This window comes from Dromiciops gliroides, chromosome 3, assembly GCF_019393635.1.
Source record: "Dromiciops gliroides isolate mDroGli1 chromosome 3, mDroGli1.pri, whole genome shotgun sequence".
NCBI lineage: Eukaryota > Metazoa > Chordata > Mammalia > Microbiotheria > Microbiotheriidae > Dromiciops > Dromiciops gliroides.
Genome location: NC_057863.1, coordinates 50,961,449 through 50,968,924, shown reverse-complemented (window position 1 = coordinate 50,968,924; position 7,476 = coordinate 50,961,449).

The window sequence follows — 7,476 nt, the reverse complement described above, 5'->3', positions numbered from 1 at the left end:
AGAGAAAAATCAACAGACAGAAGCACTGCCTTATGGGTTCAGACTGCTTTCTTAAAAGCATCTCTTACTATCTGGGTCTCAGGTACCCAGTCTGCTCCTCTAGCTATCTGCCCCACTTCCCAACCAAAGCTGTAATTAGAGTGGGGTAAACAGGGCTTTGCACCGGAGTACCATATTTTGAGGGCTCTGAAATCACTGGTAGCTTTTTAGCAACATAGGAACATAGGAGATTTTGGCACTTCATTATTTCTCCTCTTGCATTCCCTGCCCTACTCAAAGCCTTTGTGGAGCCTCAGAGTCTCCATCCATAATTGCTTAAAAAGTTAACTTGTGGGCACATTTAGGTCTTCTGACCTGGATGGGGTTTGTGTAGCCCCAGGCACACAAATTGCTAGTTATCCCTTTGTTTCCAATCACTGGGTGCTCAGAATTTAGGAAGTGGAAGATTCCAGGGCTTTGGACAGTTTCATTGACTTGGCTTTTACCAATTGGGAGAAATCCATGCTTGTCCCATCTCTGTCCCTATAATATTGGAAACAATTAAAATTTTTATGCAGACAGAAGCTGCTGAATTCATTTGATTTCTCAAGTAATTTTTGCTCATTGCATAAAATCTTGTGTATATCACCGTTTATGGAAGTGCCAATGTAATTATCCTGTAGGCTAGTACCTATATAAATTAGCACATATTTTTTATTAGAGGAGCCTGGATTAGTATTTATTATACTCTATAAACAATATAGCATATGGATAAAGATACTTCAATGCTTCTAGGACCACTTAATTTTTTCACGTGGGTATTTCTTCCAATTCTATCAGGCTGCACACCCTCTTGCAACTTACTAGATGGTCTTTGAGATCATCCTGGGGCTGAAAAATCCATCACCATAAGGTGGCTGACTTGGTGATGAGTCAGACATGAAACTGAAAATGGCTTTACCCAAATCTGTGAATACATGTAAGTCATACATATTTTTCCCCATTTAAGTTACTTGACCAAATAGCTTGCTGGGAGCATCCTGGAGTTTTTGGACCTGACATACTTTAGCTTCAGATGACTTAATGCTACGGTGTAGCCAAAGGAAGGGGAAACTGCTGTTTAACATAGCCACGATTTTCAGCTAGAATGCCAGAGGCCACAAAAAGGGATACTTTTGTGGATTGGCTTTTGATTCTATTCTTTTGAATAAATCAGCGTGTATATCTGGTCTTCTAACCAGGGCTTCCTTTCATCCCTTGAGGGTATTCATGGGTCAGTTTAGCTGTGATGGTTCCTAATATACTCCTCAACTTGGCACTTGAATCCCTTGTCTGGCTCTAGCCTACCTTTTCTGGGCTCATTTCATCCTATTCCCCTTCATATACTTTCGGCTCCAACTGGACTGGCCTACTTTCTATTCCCTGGACATAGGATTTCATCTCCTGATTTGGTGCCTTCTTTGCCCAGGCTGTCCTGCTTCCCTGGAATGCACTTTCTTCTCATGTATGCCTCCTGGAGTCTTTCATAATCTTCAGGGCTCATCTTAGGAGTTCCCACCTCTTGATTCCTTTAGTTACATGAGCTCCCTAAATACAACCATATTGATTTAGTTATGAAATCCTCCCAACCCCCCAGAAGTGTATAAGCTCTGGAAGGATAGAGTCTATTTCATTTTTTGTTTCTTCATTCTTAGTGCTTTGCACAGTGCTTGATGCATAGGATGTACTCAGCAAGCTTGTTGAGTTGAATTGGCATGATGCTTCAGCATTGTTCTTTTATATAAACTATCTCAAAACCATTTCATTCATTTCCTAGATTTCTTTTATCTAAAGGGAAAAAAACCAACCTTTCTTCCCCACTCCACTCCCCCTGCCCAGATACTAACCAACATGGTACCTTCTTTCTCCTCATTCACCTAGTTGAAGATGAAATCCTAATCCAGATTTTATCATGTGTTCCTCATGTGTTTATCATGGTCCTTAATCTTGTTCTATTTGTGATCAGGTCATCCCAGGGAAAATTTATAATTTGTGTGGTTTGTTTTTTGGAACATATCTTCTAAAACTTGTCTCCTTCTCTCAGCTCTAAGTGTAGCTCCCCAGGGATCTCCAGTGCTTTGGGCTGGGGTTTCACTCTACTATAGAGTTCTTATATCTCCACCATAGGTTATACCTGTCCTATGCCCCATTTACTTTCAGCAGGCTAATCCATTGTAAATCATTCTAAACATTCTTATTAAGAGATATGGGCAAGGGGGGCGGCTAGGTGGTGCAGTGGATAAAGTACTGGCCCTGGATTCAGAAGTACCTGAGTTCAAATCCGGCCTCAGACACTTGACACTTACTAGCTGTGTGACCCTGGGCAAGTCACTTAACCCCCATTGCCCCGCAAAAAAACAAACAGACAAAATAATTAAAAAAAAAAGAGATATGGGCAAGTAATAACTACTTCATTTCTTTCACAATTCAATTGGGAGTCAAATAACTCCTGGAAACAAAAAAATTCTTAATCCAAAATGGAGGTGATTTCATTATTGTGGGGAAGCACTCTTCCTCAAATTACAACACAATGTACTCTGCTAACTAATGCCAATGTATAAAGTTTCCATCTATCTACTGTTTTTAGGGAGAAGAACAAGATCTATGATTTCATTGATGTTGGGAATGCCCAGATGAGGAAAATCCATCTACTAATATACATTGGCAACTTCCCTGCAACTTTGAGTATTAGAAAGTTGCCTAGAGCACCAAGGAATTAAATAACTTGCCAAGGTTCAGTGGGTTTTTTTTGTTTGTTTGTTTGTTTTTTTGCACAGGGCAATGAGGGTTTTTTTTTGTTTTGTTTTTGTTTGTTTGTTTGTTTGTTTTTTTGCACAGGGCAATGAGGATTAAGTGACTTGCCCAGGGTCACACAGCTAGTAAGTGTTAAGTGTCTGAGGTCTGATGTGAACTCAGATCCTCCTGAATCCAGGGCTGGCTGGTGCTTTATCCACTGTGCCACCTAGCTGCCCCCCAAGGGTCAATGTTAATATGTGTCAGTGATAGAAAACCAATTCTTAAATTGTCATTTTGGATATTCAATGTAAATTACAGGAGAAGATGATCATAGAATTCCAGATTTGTGAATGATTGGTTAGCAAGTTCAGATGATGGCAGTGCAGAAGTCATGGATAGTGTTGCAGTAAAGATGAGAGGGTAGTTAGAAAGCGAGAAAGAAATGGAGAGGGAAAGAATAGGGAAGAAAGAGATGGCTAGAAGGAGAGGTAGAGTAGAACCATCTTGTAGATGACAGTATCTTTATGGGTTCATCCAAGATCGAGTGTGGTCTTCATTGTGGCAAGTTCATAAAAAACAGGTTTATCAAATGACCCAAGGGGGCTCAGTCCCTAGGAAAGCAAATTCGAATGCCAATTTTTAAATTTGCAGCGAGGGATATATACCTTTTGTAAGAGCCAAATTTGGGAAGAGGTAATTGGGCGGCTCGCCTTAATATTGGAGTAAGAAGAGAAACAGCCTCTTTCAAAAACACAAAACACAAGTTTATTAATAGTAACAAGTTTAAAACACAAGTGAGATTAATAGAACTAGAAACAATGTATAAATATCTGGAGTAAAAAGGCCCCAGGCACCTGAACGTGCTTCTAGCCTAGCTAGCTCTGCCTAAAAAAACTCACAACTCACCAATACCCCAAATCCATAGCTCTAAAGAGAATTAGCTCTAGTCTCTTATGTTTTTGTCTGAAGGTCAAATACCCACAGCTCCTCTAAATGTCTGCCTTCCTTCCCCATTTCCCTCAGACCTCTCCCTAACTGCCTCCTTAACTGTATCCAACTGAATCTAACTGACTCCCCCACAGGAAGGAGAGGGGTGGTTCTTAGTCATGCTGAGTCTCCAATTTGCTCAGCAAACCCACATGGGCTGTCCATTATACTCTGGCCAGACCTAGTTACTTAGTTTCAATAAATGTTCCCTGTAGTCTGAGTTCCTCTTGTTTGTTCAATTATCTCCCAAAGTACACACCCAAGCTTACATTTTTTCATTCTGACCATAATGAAGCAAAGATAGGGTTATGAAAACCCCAAATCACAATTAATTCCTTACACTTTCAAGTGGCAAGAATATTAGCATCATGTCACCTACCATGTTATACCTTCTGTATAACAAAGTACCTGGAAGTGGGAAGAAGCAAGGCATATTCAAAAGACTGGTCAATATGGAATTGGTGCAAAGAAACTTAAGTGGTTCTGTGGTCCCTTACTTTTATCTAGTAGAGGCTGAGAAACTAGTTATGTTCCAGGATTGAGTTTGCTTTTTTGATAACCATAATACTTCTTTCCCACTTTGGACAGTGTTAGACATACCCTGACAAACTTTTATTCATTAGCTCTGTTTTCCTTGGCACCATGAGGAATTTAAGCCTTATGTTTGTTCTTGTCACTCACTAGTATCATCATATCTTCTTAGCTTCCATTTCAGATGGTTGTGTTTACTATTCTTGTTCATAAAATCTAGAGGAAACTAGGAGACTCAGCGGATAGAGCTCTAGGCCTGGAATCAGGAAGACCTGAATTCAAATATGGCCTCATACACTTACTAGCTGTATGACTCTGGGCAAGTCATTTAACCTCTATTTGCCTTAATCTACTGGAGAAGGAAATGACAAACAATTCCAGTATCTTTCCCAAGAAAACCCCATGGATAGCATTGGTCTGTGAAGTCACAAAGAGTCAGACATGACAGCAACCAAACAGCAACAATAAAATCTAGAGGTGTACCATATTTAGAAGCTGCTGATGCAGGTAAGCTTTCCACAAGCTGTTTTTTTCAGACATCCATGTCTACATGCCTCACTCCTATGTAAGTCACTTCTGGGTTCCATAATCTTTTTTTTTGGAGGGGGGTGGGGACAATGAGGGTTAAGTGACTTGCCCAGGGTCACACAGCCAGTAAGTGTCAAGTGTCTGAGGCTGGATTTGAACTCAGGTCCTCCTGATTCCAGGGCTGGTGCTTTATCCACTGCTCCACGTAGCTGCCCCCAGTTCCATAATCTTTTAAAGGCTGCCTGTCCTGTTTGCTTTCTCCCCTGGCATTGCTGGCTCAGCACAAGATATTCCAATGCCTCTGGCCAAGACTGAGCCATTGACTCCCTGGGTAGTCAATTCCATTAACTAATAGCTCTCACTGACAACAAATCTTTCCGGGGTTACTTAAAGTAAATATATGTGTGTGTATATATATATATATGTATATATATGTATATATATGTATATATGTGTGTATATGTATATGTATATATGTATATATATGTGTATATATGTGTATATGTGTGTGTATGTATGTATGTATATGTATATATGTATGTATGTATATGTATATATACATATATATACACACACACACACATATATACATATATATATATTTAGTTCTTGAAATAAAGCTTCTAACTTCCAATTCTAATTCATCGCTCAGTGCCAACTTTAATGTTTAGAGCATTTTTTATTCTATTTATGTTAAAGGCCTTGTAATTTAGGTTTGAAACTAATGTTTATTAATCAAAGCTGACAGGAGCTGAAGTATACAATCCTGAGCTTGGGAAACTGTGAGGAACTTCAATTGTGAAGTAGGAGCTGAAGCTATTATTATAATTATCTCATAGTGAAGCCACTGTGATTCAGAGAGGTCCAGTGACTTGTCCAAAGCCATACAGCTAGTAATTGCTGAGGTAATATTCAAACCCAGATCTCCTGATAGTAAACCCACTAATTTAGCATACTCTGTTACAGTAGATTGCTTCCATTAGCATTTTCTCACATTGCAAGGAACAGAGGATGCATAGATAAGTGGTCCTTATCTATGATAATCTATAATAATAATTAGACTATAAGCTTCCTGAGGCCAACATTCCACACCCCTTTGCTCAGTGCCTGGTAACATGATAATTGATCAATAAATGTCTAATGTTTTATTGATTCATCCATCCTTCATTTTCTGACAACTCCAATTGTTAGGGAAGGTTTTATTTTTGGTTTTTGTTTTTCCCCTTAAGTTGACATCTACGACCTGATGTAATGGTTCTCCATCATAGGAATTTAGAATTAAAAGGGACCTTAGAGTACATTCAATCCAACATCCTCACTTAACTCAAGATCCCACAGGTACTAAGTGACAGAGCCTAGATTTGAACTAAGGCCCTCTGACTCCAAACCTCTTTCCACTATTCATGTTAATTTCTATTTTCACTGAAAGGGATTTGAGATATTAACATTAATTATTTGGTAAAAAAAAAAAAGTCATATATATCCAAGTCTATACCCATGGGCAAAGCTGCTGCATTGGAAAGATATTTTCCCCTCAGTTGGTGAGAGGAACCCTAATTCTGCTATGCCCTTATAACCAAGGACAGCATTATCTAGAATAATTTGGCCTCAGAACACTTTACCTTCTCTCTTTATTTATTTGGGGGTGAGGGGAAGTGGACTGCATAGTGTGTGAGGAATCAAGGTAGAAGTGGGAATCCCAGGTGAGGAAGTCAGTAGACATCATAGTATAGTGGAAAGAGGATTAACCCTGGAGTCAAAAAGCTGGCATTGTGGTTAGGGTGTAGGATGACTTGTGTCAGGAGAGTCATGAGTTTGAATCATGCTTCAGATATTCCCTGTGACTCTGGGTAAGTCACTTCTAGCCTCACTTTACTCATCTGTTAAAAGATAGCACCTGTCTTATGGCTTGTTGAGGACCAAATAAGATATAGAAAGTACTTTACAAATCTAAATTAGCTACTCTAGTTACAACTGCAACAGGAATGTCATATTTATCTTGTCTCAGATTACACTTTCTTTTCAGTGACTACTACTACAGCCTTGATTTGTTGATTTAGAGTTAGCTCTGAGGCACTGGAGGGGAGAGAGATCTGTGACCTAGAACTGAGCTCCCTTAAGATGGTACTCTAGAATGACTGACTGGTGGGGAGAGGTAGTTCAATAACTACACCCTTAGTCCATTATCATTTTCTCACATTGCAAGGAACAGAAGATGCTAGGGTAGAGGACATACTTGATGGGCAGAGTCATCCTGTAATGGGGGAAATAGGTACTCCTTAGGTGTTCATCTTTAAAGAATTTAACTCTTGCACACAATCCAATTAGAATAAAATGGTCTTTTATTTGGGTGCTGGAGAAAATGACCAAGAGACAAGTTAAAGACTTCCCCTTGAGGGGAGTAGATGACTTAGAGACATCTTTCTCCTCCAATGGAAGACAGGCCAAAGCTTTTATAGAGGATCATGAGGTGACCACCTGACAGTGGAAAGTTCCTTTTGGGGATGGGGAAAGCTTGAATGAGGGGTGGTGGTCCTGACTTCTGGAGTTATCTCTGTCCCTTGGTACCGATCAGGTATCAGCCATGCCTAATCTCCTAAGGGCTTATCTCCCTTACTTCTTAGGTATGTCTGTCCTTTGGTTTAGCTAGTTGGCCAGTTTAAACATTAATAGTCC